We start from the raw sequence: 15,231 nt of genomic DNA, 5'->3' as shown, positions 1-15,231 counted from the left end.
AATTATTAACTATAAGAAAAAAGATAGTTATAATAAATATCTTATTAAATAGAAAGGCTATAGATATAAAGATAATTTATAAGAACTAGTTAAAACCCTTTAGTACGCCTTATAACTGCTTTAAGAATATTATAACTTCTAGGTAACTCCTCTACTACTAATAGTCTTAAGCCTAAGAAATTATTACTAAACCTAAATAAGGACTAGTCTATATTATTAGAAACCTTTATAAATTGCAGCTTCTTTACTATACTATATTTATAAGCACCTAAAGCTAACTTTAAGGCATCTAACTTATTAATCTTCTTTATACCTCTATAGAAAGTCTTAGCCTAATAATTGCAAACTAGTTTCTAAGTCTTTTAAATCCTTACTAAACAACCTGCTGCTATTACTATTAAGGATTATAAGTAAGTAAGCTCCTTATAAAGTTTTAAAAGCTTACTAGCTTTTTCTTCTTTTTTATCTTACTCTTTTTGCTAAGCGTTTAACTTTTAAACTACAACTAAATTAGCTAGATAAAAGGATTTATATAAAATATAGCTACTTATAAGTAAATGCTACTAAGATGCTATTATAAGGCTTCTTTACTTTAATATAAGCCTAGTAAATAGTAAGAAGAACCTTTACTAAAATAATAAGACGCCTTTATGCAAAAATAGTAAGTATAAAGTATATTAGTAATAGTAAAATAAGCATTAAAAAACTTTAGAAGCATAAGATGCTTATAATCTTTTATCTCTATTTTTTAAGACTTAGATTTTAATTTTAATTTTTTAATATAAACTAATATAGTATTAGCATTATGAGAAATTAGGAAGTAAGTTTAATAACTCCCTAACTTAAGAGATACTACCTACTTATGCAGTCTAAAGGATAAGACCTTTAGAGAGGAGACCTAATATTACAACTTAATAAGTTATAAGTAATGCAGCCCTACTAGGCTAGGTAGGGTGTAAGCAGTATAGCATTTATATAGATAAGAAACAGGATTATATAAGTAACTCCTTAAAACAGAAGAACTAAGGAAGGTTATATGCAGATAAAAAGAACTAATAGATAATAAGTAGTCTACGCTAAGGACTAACATTTAGATTGTTAGTCTTAAAATAAAGACTAACTTTAAGATCTTAGTCTTAGTAATAATACTTAAGGATGTAAAGACATTTATTTTATATAAATAGATTACTTTTTATAGCTTTTTAGCAATTAACTTTATAATTATCCCCTTAGATACTTTTAGCACCTTTTACTAGTAACTAATGTTATAAGCTACTTATTAAGTATATAACTAATTACTATATCCTCTAAAGACTTAATCCTTTTAGTATAACTTATAGCACTATTTAATAGCATTATTGCCTTAGCTTCTGCTAATAGATACTACTACAGAAAGCTGACTGTAATATATAAGTAGATATAAATATATACTTTTAAGTTAATCTTATTAGTTTGCATTTAGTATAATACTTAAAATTAAAACCTATAAAGGCTAAAGCCTTAGCCTTAGAATCCTTCTATAGATAGACGTTAAAACCTAAAAGGGTATATTAGCTAACCTTCTTTCTTTTTAACTTATATATGTACCTTTAGAAGCTTTAGCAACTATTTACTAAAGCTTTAAGGCTAAAGAAGGTAGTAGATCTATTACTAGTATAATACTTAGTAAGCTAAAAAGGTATTACTATTAATATAGCATCTAATATATAAAGTTATAAATGCATCTCTATTACTAAACCTATAGCATTTATGCAAAAGGTAATTAAAAATAGCTAAAAAGCCTATATACGTTATATTTTAGGGGATAGAAAGGTAACAGTTAATACTATACTATTGCCTAAGGTTAATAAAGTAGTACTACTACTAAAACTATTAAATATAACATATATATAACGTAGCTGATAAGCGAGCGGATCAGACAAGCGAGCGGATCACCTTAACAGAATCTACGTGTGCTGCACGCAAAATTCTGTTATAAAATTGCTAGGAGTCCTTAACAATTTAGTAACAGAATGTCGCATGCAGCTTGATCAGATTCTGTTAAGGTGATCCGCTCGCTTGTCTGATCCGCTCGCTTATCAATTACGTTATAGTAAGTTACTTATTATAGTAAGTTACCTACTTCCTCTTCCTTTTATACCTTCCCTCTTCTCTTTAGCTTTACTCTATATATAATAATAAGTTTTACTTTAAATAAAAGGTATATTCTCTTTACACTTTAAGCTATTAAAAAAGACTTAAAATTATCTAACGTATATATATAGTAAGCTGCGCATTATAGTAAGCTGCGCATTATAGTAAGCTGCGCATTATAGTAAGCTGCGCATGTCTACTGCCTTTCTACCTCTTAAACCTTTACACCTACTTTCCTCTACATACAAACATAACTTGTTCTTCTAAAGAAAGCTGTATTATCCTTACCCTCTAAGCTATCTAAAAACACCTAAAAATGTCTATATAAAGAGCTGCCTCTACCTTTAAGGTTCCTAAATTAACCTTTTGCATGCAATGCGCTAGTATACTCCTATAAGCTAAAATGCAACTAAAATTAATAAAGATAACTATAACTAAAGAGTAGGTAGTTCTTAATTAAGTTATTAACTTAATTAATTAAAGGTTTTCTTTATAATAAGAAGATATATAAGAAATAGCTAACTAACTTCTAAATGCATGCAATAAGATGCATATAGAACCCTAATAGGTAGAGAACTTTATATAATGCATCCCTTAATTAAAAATGCAATTTTAACATTAAATTAACTATTAGAGGGCTTTAGCTAAAGATCTTATAATTATATAAGGCTACTTTATACTTATGTAAAATATAATTAAAAAGCATAAAATACTTAATAATAATATCTATAATTTTAATAAGACTAGGTTTCTAATAGGAATGCTATTATATACAAAAGTTATTATAATATCTAACTATAAGGAAGGGAAGGCTTTATATAAAGCAGCTTAGTAATTAGAAATAGGTTTCTATTATTTAAGGTATATATATAGATAGCTAAGTAATACCTTTATATATTATTATAAAAAGTAGATATTACTTCCTCTTTTAGTATACTAATAGCTAATTTCTAGCTATATAATGCATCTATTTAAGTAAAAATAAATAAATAATAAATAATATTAGCTTAGATTAGCTATAGCACTTTAATTAGTATATAAAGACTTATATAAAAAGCTTTTACTACCTTTTAATTTATAATAGTTATAATAGCTATAAAATAACTAACTTTAATAAATACTATAAAAAATAAAGCATTACTACTTTCTATATACCTCCCTATTTATTATATAAGCTTTAGCCTCTTAATATTAAGTGCTTTAGCTTATTAAAGTATTTATATAGTAAGGAAATTAAAAAGATAATATAAATATAAATTTTATATATTACTAAAGATAACTTTTTTTCTACCTTTAAAGCAGTATTCTTTACCTTAATAAGTAACAATAATATATAAGCTAGTTTTAAATAGGTAGGCTTTATACCTTTTAACTCTAAAGTAGTTCTTTCTTACTTAAATTTTAAGCTAAAGATGTTAATACTATTAAACTTATAGCTAAGCAGCTAAAGCTTTTAAGATGCAAAGATACTAACTACAGCACTAAAGGGTATATAAAGTGCTTCCTCTCTTAAAAAAAAGATTTAAATATATTAAGGTAGCTTACTAATACTAATGTATAAAGTAATTAACTTTTAGGCTAAAGGTATTAGTAAGTTAGCCTATAGGCTTACTATTATTAAAGCTAAAAACTATAAGCTTTATATAGGGATAAAGGTACTAAGTAAGCGCTAGAGGGTAAAAAAGAACTAACTATATCTTAGAGGGTTACTTAATACTACTAAAGCAGAAGTACTATAAGTAGAAAAAGGTAGTATAAATGCTAGAGGAGAAAATAACCTTTAGAAGAAGGGTTATTATAAGCCCTAAAAAAGAACAAAACTACTCTAGGGTACTTATTTTATTATAAGTACTATAGGGTACTTATAAATAGTATTATAGGGTACTTATTTCTATAAGGTACCTAATACTAAAATCTAATTAACTTAGTAGACATTTGCTACTATTACCTAATAAGGTAATAATAGCAATAGGTTAATAAGGTTAAAATACTAGTAACTAAGGTTAATAGGCTAAAATAAGCCTTTAGTCTAAGCGTTAACGTTAAAATAACCTCCTTAGTCTATTAAGGTTGAGATAAAACCGGATCTAAGGAATCCCTTAACTTTAAATAAGATAAAACCGGATCTAAGGAATCCCTTAACGTTAATATAGGACAAAACCGGATCTAAGGAATCCCCTAACGTTAATATAGGATAAAACCGGATCTAAGGAATCCCCTAACGTTAATATAGGATAAAACTGGATCTAAGGGATCCCTTTAACGCTAACCTTAATTATAACCCTTAAAAGGCCGGATAACTAGAAATCCGTAAAGTATAACGTTAAATATACTGCGGATCTAATAAATGCCGGTTTAAGGGCAGTTTCTAGTTAAAGTATAATAATAATCCTAAATAGGGCATTATTGCGACTTAGAAGGACTTTTATTATATATAGAGACCTTTTTTCCCTACCTAAGGGACTTAGAATTATCATCCTTATCACTATTACTATATAACAACAATAAAGCCACCTTTTAACCTATTTACCTCTTTTTACCTCCTTTATATTAGTCTTACAGTTATATAAGAGGTGCTAAACTATACATACAATAATATAGTAATTGTAGAAAGTCTAGATATAACGTATAAACCTATAAAGTAGTTTAAGATAGTAATAAAGAAGAGGGTAATAAGTAGTTTTAATTAATTTTATATATTATAGTTAAATTAACTTATATAAAAGATAGAAAGGTGGTAGATGTATGCAGCTTACTATAATGCGCAGCTTACTATATATATATATTATATAAAAGGCTACTTCTATTTATAATATCTTAAGAACAATACTTCATAACTAATATATTAGATAACTACTATAATAAGAAATTTAATTAAAATTAATAAAAATAACTAAGCTAAAAGAAATAGTAATTCTTAAATAACTTACTAACTTAATTAATTAAAGATTTCTACTACAACCTAATAATATATAAAACATAGCTAATTACTTTTTTAATAAATATAATATAATATTTATTATACCTTAATAAGTAAAGAACTATATGTAATGCTAACTATAACTAAAAATGCATTTTTAATATAAAATTAACTACTAGAAGGTATTAGCTAAAGATCTTATAATTATATAAGCTTAGTTTACTTTTATATAAAATATAATTATAAAGTATAAAACTTATAATAATAATATTTATAATTTTAATAAAATAAGCTTTTTAATAAAAATACTATTATATATAAAGGTTGTTATAACTTTTAATTACTATAAAAAGCTTTATATAAAGTAGCTTAATAATTATAAATAGGTTTTATTATTTAAAGTATTTATATAGATAGCTAGATATTACTTTTATATATTATTATTAAAAGTATATATTACTTCTTCTTATAGTATACTAATAGCTAATTTCTACTTTAATAGCATATTTACTTTAGTAAAAATAGATAAACTATAAATAAAATTAACTTAAATTAGCTATAGCATTTTAAAAAGTATATACAGTTTTATATAAAAGGTATTAAGTAGCTTCTAATTTTTAATAGCTATAATAGTTATAAGTTTACTAAGTTTAATAATTACTACAAGAAATATAGTATTATTACTTTTTATATACCTTTTTATTTTCTATATAAGCTTTAGCCTTTTAATATTAGCTATTTTAGTCTAATAAAAGCATTATATAGTAAAAAAATTAAAAATAGAATATAAATGTAGATTATATATATTACTAAAGATAACTTTTTTTTATCTTTAAAGCAGCTTTCTTTACTTTAATAAGTAAAAATAATATATAAGCTAGTTTTAGATAAGCTAACTTTATACCTTTTAACCTAAAAGTAGTTTTTTTTATACCTAAATCTTAAGCTAAAAACGCTAATACTATTTAATTTACACTTAAGCAGCTAAAGCTCTTAAGACCTAAAGATACTAACTACAGCATATAATGCTATATAAAGCTTTATATTACTTAAGAAAAAGATTTATAGTTATTAATATAGTTTATTAATATACTTATATAAAGTAGTTAACTTATAGGCTAAAGGTATTAGTAAATTAGTATATAACCTAGCTTTTATTAAAGTTAAGTATTATAAGCTTTATATAGTAAATAAAATACTAAGTAAGTACTAGAGGGCTAAAAAAACCTAACTATATCTTAAAAGGTCCCTTAATGCAGCTAAAGTAAAAGTAATTTAGGTAAAGAAGGAGGTTGTTAATACTAAAGGCAAAAATATATATTAAGAGGAGGCTTATATAGAAGGGGGTAAAATATATAAGCAATAATATAGTAATTGTAGAAAGACTAGATATAATATATAAATATATTAAGTAGTTTAAAAGACCTCTAAGGAAGAGGATAATAAGTAGTTTTAATTAATTTTATATAATGCTGCTTAATTAACTTATAAAAATCGTTAGAACGTAGGAAATATAGCCTACTTACTATATATATATATACTACTTTATTTTCTTTTTCTAGTATTTTACTATACTTCTTTTTTAAGAGTAAAGTATTAGTAAACTTTTACTAAAAAATATATTTTCTATTTTATTATATTCTATAATAGAAGTTAATACTTCTTTAGAGGGTATTTTATGCTAAAATGTTTAAACTAAATTAACTAAATTCTTTTTTATATAACTAAAAGTTAATAATACTTTATATTTTACTTAATAGTAAACTTATTTTAGTTTTATAAGCATTAAAAGTTATAGCTTATTTATACTAGTAGCTTTTTAGTAAGTGCTTACTAAAGGTTTAGCTTTACTTAAGAAGAATTTACTACTCCTCTATATTTAAACTTATACTAATTACTTTAAAGAGGTAGAAGCAAAAGAATTATAAAAGTCTAGCTAAATGTACTTAATTAAGTAAAGTCTTAATAGAAAAAAGTAAGTATTAAGCTATTATATAACTTTTACACCCTTTAGAGTACTATTATATAAAAATCACTATATATTTAACAACTATAGTAATAATAACTTCTTAACTACTACAATAAGTACTAATAACTTTACTTATTCTAGCCTTCTAATATCTATAATTAACTTTTATGCAAAATATTACTAATTACCTCCCTTACAGCTAAAAACTACCCTTTATACTTATTGTAATCCTTTATTAACGTCTCTAAGGCCTCTTTTTCTAGCGTTTTACACTTCCTCTTTAAGATCCTACTTTACCTTCTTATTAACTTATTAATAATACCCTTTAGCTTATTATTCCTTTTACTATATTATAAGCGTAGCGTTTTAGTACTAATAATTATAATAGCAAACTACTATAACTTTATTTATATTATAGTTTTCTTTAGGTTTATATTTTTAGCGCTATATTATTTAATTTTGTTTTTTTATAGCTAAAGATCTAGTATTATTATCTTAGTTAGATTATATACTTTATTATAGTTAGTAATAATACCTTATAGATTAAGGGCTTTTAATTTAGTGCATTTAAGTATATTAACTTAGTTTGTAGCAGTAGGTAGAATATAGAAGCGCTACTAGTAGGGATTATATTTAAGTAGTAGCGTAGTTTAGTTTTAAGCTTAATAATAGTATAACTAAATAATAAGTATATTCTTAGTTTAAGTATATTTTAAGTATTATAAAGGATTTAATAAGAAGGAAAGAAGCTGCTAGTGCAGCCTTATATTTAACGTTAATAATAAAGTTATCTCTATTAAAGTTGTAAAGCTAACTAACTACCTTTACAACCTTCTTAAAGCTATCTCTACAACCCTTATAAGCCTTTTGTAAAAGTAACTTATAGGTATACCTAATAAGTACCTTACTGCTAAAAAAGGCTTATAGGTAGTTATAGCTATTATTAACTATAGTTATTAAGAAGTTAAAAAGTTAATATTTACTATAGCTGTATTAATAGCGTATTTTAAAATAGAGATAATAGTTTATAGGATTAAGTATAGGATTTGCACTTTTACTATATATTTATGCTATATACCTTTTTAGGCGTTATACTTTATTCTTACTACTTAAGTAGAAGGATTAGGAGCTTACTCTATCTAAATATAACTTTTACTTAAAGATTTTAGCTATATAAGAATCTTCTCTTTCTATATAGAGGGAGTAGTTATAGCTTTTTTAAACAGAGTAAGCTCCTTATCCTTCTAACTAGGTAGTAAGGATAAAGTATAACGCCTAAAAAGGCATACAGCATAAACACCTAGTAAAAGCGCACATCCTACACTTAATCCTATAAACTATTATCTCTATTTTAAAATACACTATTAATACAGCTATAGCAAATGTTAACTTTTTAACTTCCTAATAACTATAGTTAATAATAGCTACAACTACCTATAAGCCTTTCTTGCAAAGGGCTTATAAGTGTTGTAAAGATAGCTTTAAAAAGGTTGTAAAGGTAGTTAGTTAGCTTTGCAACCTTAATAGAGATAACTTTATTGTTAACGTTAAATATAGGGCTGCACTAGCAGCTTCTTTCCTTCTTATTAAATCCTTTATAATGCTTAAACTATTATCTTATTACACTATTATTAAGCTTTGTAACGGTCCAAGGCGTGTGTATTTGCAACAGGCTATGGCGACTACTACGAGTATCCTCAGATGAGGATTAGAAGGGAAGAACAACAAATCTCCGCCTCGCAGCGGCCTGATCAGGGCCATGCGGCCCATGCCGCACTGGCCATCGGATTGTCGGCATCGTGGATTCCGTGGTGGGCCTGACCCGGGGTCGCCCGTGGCCGCGATATCCAGCAAGGCCTCATACGGGCCCAGCCCGTTACAATACCCCCCTCCTCCCCTTCCGAAGGGGGCCGTGTTTCTCTTCGTACTCAGCTAGTGCTATTGTGTCCTGAAACTGGCTGAGTGGTTCCCACGTCGGCTTCGCCCAACCCGTCCATTTCACGAGGACCTTCCAACCCCTACCGTGCTTCTTCTTATCCAGTATCTCCTGGACCTCGTACTCCTGATCAGGTCCAGACACAAGGGCGGCGGGTTGTATATCGTCCTGTTCCTGCGATGGAAAAGGGTCGTTTCCGGCATGCCGCAGGAGGGACACGTGGAAGACGTTATGTATCCCAGGCGGCGTGTCTAACCTGCACGCGTGTGTTCCGACTGTCTCCTGAACCGTATACTTGGCGTTCACCCAGTCCAGTTTCTTTGAGGGCCTGTCTGATTTCACATTCGTTAACCTGAGCCAGACTTTGTCGCCCGGTTTGAACTGATCGGACGGCTGTCGCCTCGCGTTGGCGTACAGTTCTTGTCGCTCTTGAGCCGTGGCCATGGCGGCTTGGGCCCATTCCGTAGCGTCCTTCAATCTCTGCACAAATCCTTCAGCTTTCGCGATAGGGGTGCTGTCGTCCGTTCTCAATGGCTCGTCCACCCTGATCAGGTCGATGTCGTATCCGTGGGTGGCAAAGAACGGACTCATCCCTGTAGATGTCGCCGGTCGGTTGTTAATAGCCATCATTGCCACTAGGGACAATTCGTCCCAATCATCCTGAGCATACGAGCAGAAGGCCCGCAAGTAGGTCTCTACTACTTGGTTAGCTCTCTCCGTGGCTCCGTCAGTCTCCGGATGGTAGGCTGTAGAGAGTCTCTGTTTGATTCTGAGGAGCTGACACAGGCGCCTCCACGTCTGACTGACAAATTGTGTCCCTCGATCAGTCACTATTGCTCTGGGGGTTCCGTGGTGTCTGATCAAGGCAGTAGCAAGAGTGTTCGCTGTTGCTTCGGACGAAATTTCCCACATAGGCTCCAGTATAACGTTCTTAGACAGCCTGTCCGTAATAACCAAGAGGTTCTTGTTCTTCTTCCTCGTTGTAGGTAAGTCGGTAATAAAGTCGAGCGATATCTCTGCCCAAAATCGCTCGGGTATCGGTAACGGTTTAAGAAGCCCTCTGCGCTTCTCTCTCCAGACGTTGCCTCGTCCACAAACGTCGCAGTTGCGGGTGAATTGCCGGACGTCCTGAGACAGCCCTGGCCAGTGGAACGTCCGACTGATCAGGGACTTAAGCACATCTCTGCCCGGGTGCCCTGATAACACGGAGTCGTGAATGCTCTGAATCAGCCGCGTTCGCAAAGGCTCGTAATGCGGGACCCATATCCTGTCCCTCCAGCAAAGCCGGCGTTTTCCGTCGACTGTGCACTCCGACAGCATGATAGGGATTCCCCACGTAGAGGGCAGCTGTTTGGCTCCTTGCTGTACAGCGTCCCTGATCAAGTAGTACCGGTTGTTGTTCTCTAACCCAACGTCCCACAGGCTCTTCAAAGGGTCGTCTTCGAAGGGGTTCACTGGTGGCTCAGTCCATTTAGGAGACTCGTCGCTTCCTCCATCAGCGTCCCCGCTTGATACAAAACCGGCCCTGATGGTCGTCTTGGTCTGATCAGGGCACCTCGGCCCCAGGCTCAGTACTGCGGCGCGGTTTACGCGAAGGCTCTTCCGTCCTTCTTTCAACAGCTGTAACTCTCGTCCTTTCAACCTGTCGTCCTCTTCCCCTAGGGGCATATCCTGCTCCCTTCTCGACAGTGCGTCAGGGGTAACGGCTAGCTTCCCGGGCCTATACTGGATAGTGAAGTTGTACTTAGACAGTGTCTCTGCCCATCTAACTTGACGTTCGGTCAGTTGTCGCTTTGTAGTAAAGTACTTAAGGTTGAGGTGGTCTGTGACGATGGTGAATTCTCGGACGCTTCTGAGCTCTGCGTCCCAGTGCTCTAAGCACCGTATTATGGCAAGCAACTCCTTGTCGTGAATAGGGTAGTTGCATTCCGCGGGGAGATTCTTCTTCGAGAAGAACGCTACTGGACGTAGTAGACCCTCTTCATCGTACTGAGAGAGTGTACCTCCGATCACATATCCGGAGGAATCCGTCTCTAGTACGGTTTTTCGTTCTGGATCCCAGTGCGCTAGTACCGGCGCACTGATCAGACGGGCCTTTAGGTCCTCAAAGGCGTCCTGGCACTCTTCAGACCATACGAACGGGGTGTCCTTCTTCGTCAGGGCAGTGAGGGGTCGGGCGACGGCTGAGAATTGGGGTATGAACTGTCGGTAATAGTTGGCAAACCCCACAAAGGATCGGACTCCCCTTACTGATCGGGGCGTTTCCCATAGCTGTATAGCCTTGACTTTCTCAGGGTCGACTCTTAGACCCCTTCCTACCTCGACAATGAATCCGAGGTATTTCACGCTTTTTGCCTCGAAGTCGCATTTGTCGATATCGATCTGTAACCCTGCCTCCTGCAATCTGATCAGGACCTTCTTAACCTTGCTTCGGTGATCTGCGAGCGATCCGCTCGAGTAGATCAGAATGTCGTCGATATAGGCAGAACAGAACTCATCAAGGTAGTCCCTCAACGTGTGATTGATGTATCGCTGAAAGGTCGCCGGGGCCCCAGTTAACCCGAAGGGTGTGACCATCCATTCGTACAGGCCGTACCGGGTGCGGAATGCAGTCTTCCATTCCTCCCCTGCCTTTATCCTGATCTTATGGAAGGCTGCAATAACGTCTAGCTTTGTTAACCACTTGGCTTGTGATACCGCCCTCAGCGTCTCGCTGATCAGGGGGAGAGGGTATCGATCCTTCTTCGTGATTGCGTTCAGACCTCGGTAGTCAACACAGAATCTCAGGCCTCCGCCAGGCTTCTTCACGAAAAGTACGGGGGCGGAGGCCGAGGAGCTGCTAGCTCTAATGAACCCTTTGTCCAGCAGGTCGGTAAGGGTCTTCCGCAGCACTATCAGTTCCTCCCTGGACATACCGTATAGTGGTCCCCAGGGGGCTTGATGCTCTCGGCCGTTGTTGTCTTTTTCCAGGGGGATCTCGTGGTCTATCCCCTTCCTGTGCGGCGGAAGCTTCTCGGCCTGATTACGGTCAAAGACCGGAAGGAACTGGTGATAGTGTTTAGGGAGCTTGTCTCTTGGGTCCGTCTTCTTCTTAGGGGCCAAGGCTTTCTCGATATCCGCGATACTTGCGGCAAAAATTCTCATACCGGTACCTTCCGCCGGGTTTTCCCGTCTCTCGCGCCTGATCAGGGCCATGAACACTGATGCCGCCTGCTTCTGTAGAGGAAACCGGTGATCCTCCTGCCCGGGTTTCCTTCCTTGTACCGTGTGGTTTGCTACTCCAATATGCAGGGAGTTGGTTGCTGGGCGGACGACCACATCATCGTCTTTCATCCAGGATTGTCCAAGGATCACGTCGTCCTCCTGATCAGGGATGACGTAAAAGAACAATCGTCGTCTCTTGTACCCGTCGATGTCGATGCTGGCGTACGTGACGGTGTCTATAGCCCCAGGCACTGTGACGTTGACCTGTTCGAGGGCTCTCGGTGGTATGCTGATACGCGGCAAGCGGAGTTTCGTAGCGTAGGTGTCGCTGATTGTGGCGTAAGTGAGGCACCCGTTATCCACCAAGGCGTAGGTGTAATGGGTGTTATTGATTCCGATGTTAACATAAAAGGGCTCACTATCCATGTTCTTCCTAACACTCCGCCACTCCTTTCTTGCTTCTACCTCCTGGCGGCGCTTTTCGCCAGGAGTTACTCTTTTCCCGAGTCTTCTGAGGTCTGGTCAGACTCCGTCTCGCTCGATTCCTCCGAGCTACTCTCGGCAACAAGCTTAGTCTTGGACTTCTTGACTTTCGACTTCTTAGTCTTTGCCTTCGGAGGTTTCTCTTCTACGTCCTCACAGTGCCGAGCGAGGTGCCCTGGCCTCCTGCACCTATAGCACAGGAAGTCTTTGGTCCTTACGTCCCTCTTCTTCCCTCCCTGGTCAGGGGCCTTGGTCTTACTGACCTTGGTAGGCTCCCAGTCCATCTTGTCGTGAGGTGGTCTTGTAGGGGACTTAGGCTTTGCCTGACCAGGGGTAGACAGCCTTCGTCGCTGCCTCTCTTGGCGTTCCTGAGAGGACTGGTTGTCTAGGCGAGATCCGATCTTCATTAAGAGCCTGGTGTACTCGGGGTAAGATTCCGGGATATCAGCCACGCTGATCAGGTGGCTGCGTAGGGTCGCATTCAAGGCTCCTTCAAGGTAGTTGATTCTTACAACGTCAACCCATTCGCCTCCTCCGCTCTCGGCCAGTTCCTTCTCGAACTTAGGGAGGAAAACAGCAAAGCTCTCGTACTCTTTCTGGCGGAGCGTTCGTAGTCGGCTGAGTGCCCTGGCCTTGGCGTTTGGGTCTCCATAGCAACTTTCCAGGTAGCTCATGAACTGGTCGGGCGACTCTTCTCCGTTTGCTCCACCCTGAGCGTAGTACGCTGACGCCATTGCTTGAGCTGTACCATCCAGCCTGGCGTATATATATCCAAATATATCAGCGTCACAGTCAAAGGCTCTCCTATCTAGGCGGATCTTTCCTTTCATCTCCAAGAACCAACGTCGGAAGTTTTTACGGGTACCATCGAACTTCGGAGGGTCGGGTATCTGGTGTTTTCTTCGGAGCGCGGTTATCGGTTGAGCCTGATCAGGGGGGGTGGAGGTTGCAGTCGTTGTAGGGGTCTCGTTTGGGGTCGTTGTCGGGTGCCTAGGTGCGGCTAGGGCTTGCTGCAGCAGTCGAATCTGCTCTCCGTGGGCCTCTCGTTCGGCCGCTTGGGTGGTTCGCATCTCCTGTAGCTGGGCAGCCAGCTGACTGATCAGCTGCACCAGCTGCTGTGGATTCTCAGATGGTTCGGCATTCATATTGCCCTCCATGTCGATAGCTCCCGCAACACACTGTGTTCTCTGGGGCTCTTCCGGTCTATCCTTTGTCCCGCAACCACAACGTGGTTCTGTTGAGACTGGACGGGGTACTCCTGATCAGTCCTACTCTGATCGGGTCCACGGGTTCTGTAGCTATTTTGGTTGACGGTCCCTTTTTCAACTAAGCTACGAGGCTCTGTCCTCCAGCCTCCGCCAGACCGCTACTTCTAGAGAAAGGCTCCGACGTCCTTAATCGCGCAGACTCTGGCCGTCCTCACTAGACGAACCGACCGTCTAGTATAGAGGATCCTGGTGTTTGGGATCTGAGGATAATGTAACGGTCCAAGGCGTGTGTATTTGCAACAGGCTATGGCGACTACTACGAGTATCCTCAGATGAGGATTAGAAGGGAAGAACAACAAATCTCCGCCTCGCAGCGGCCTGATCAGGGCCATGCGGCCCATGCCGCACTGGCCATCGGATTGTCGGCATCGTGGATTCCGTGGTGGGCCTGACCCGGGGTCGCCCGTGGCCGCGATATCCAGCAAGGCCTCATACGGGCCCAGCCCGTTACAAGCTTAAAACTAAACTATGCTATTAAATATAATCTCTACTAGCAGCACTTCTATATTCTACCTATACAAACTAAGTTAATATACCTAGATGTACTAGATTAAAGGCCCTTAATTTATAAAGCATTATTACTAACTATAATAAAGTATATAATCTAACTAAGATAATAATACTAGATCTTTAGCTATAGAAAAACAAAATTAAATAATATAGCGCTAAAAATATAAACCTAAAGAAAACTATAATATAAATAAAGTTATAGTAGTTTGCTATTATAATTATTAGTACTAAAACGCTACGCTTATAATATAGTAAAAGGAATAATAAGCTAAAGGGTATTATTAATAAGTTAATAAGAAGGTAAAGTAGGATCTTAAAGAGGAAGTGTAAAACACTAGAAAAAGAGGCCTTAGAGACGTTAATAAAGGATTATAATAAGTATAAAAGGTAGTTTTTAGCTATAAGGGAGGTAATTAGTAATATTTTGCATAAAAGTTAATTATAGATGTTAGAAGGCTAGAATAGGTAAAGTTATTAGTACCTATTGCAGTAATTAATAAGTTATTATTGCTATAGTTATTAAATACACATTAATTTTTATATTATAGTACCCTAAAGGGTAAGTAGTTGTAGCTTATGCGCCTTAGCTAGGGTATCTCTAACTAGTTACTTTTGTAAACTCTTATAAATAGGTAACTTACTATATAAATACATTATATAAATATATTAGCTATAAAGTTTATAATCTTTATAAGCTACAACCTTTATAGCTAAGGCTTTTTTAATTTAATTAATAATAATATTTAATATAAGTTTATTTTAGTCTTCTATTTATAGTTAAAATAGCCTTATAGAGTTTAAAGGTTAA

The sequence above is a fragment of the Colletotrichum destructivum genome, chromosome 6, assembly GCF_034447905.1.
Source record: "Colletotrichum destructivum chromosome 6, complete sequence".
Lineage (NCBI taxonomy): Eukaryota > Fungi > Ascomycota > Sordariomycetes > Glomerellales > Glomerellaceae > Colletotrichum > Colletotrichum destructivum.
The sequence above is the reverse complement of the archived record's forward strand: the minus strand, read 5'-3'. Positions refer to the sequence as shown.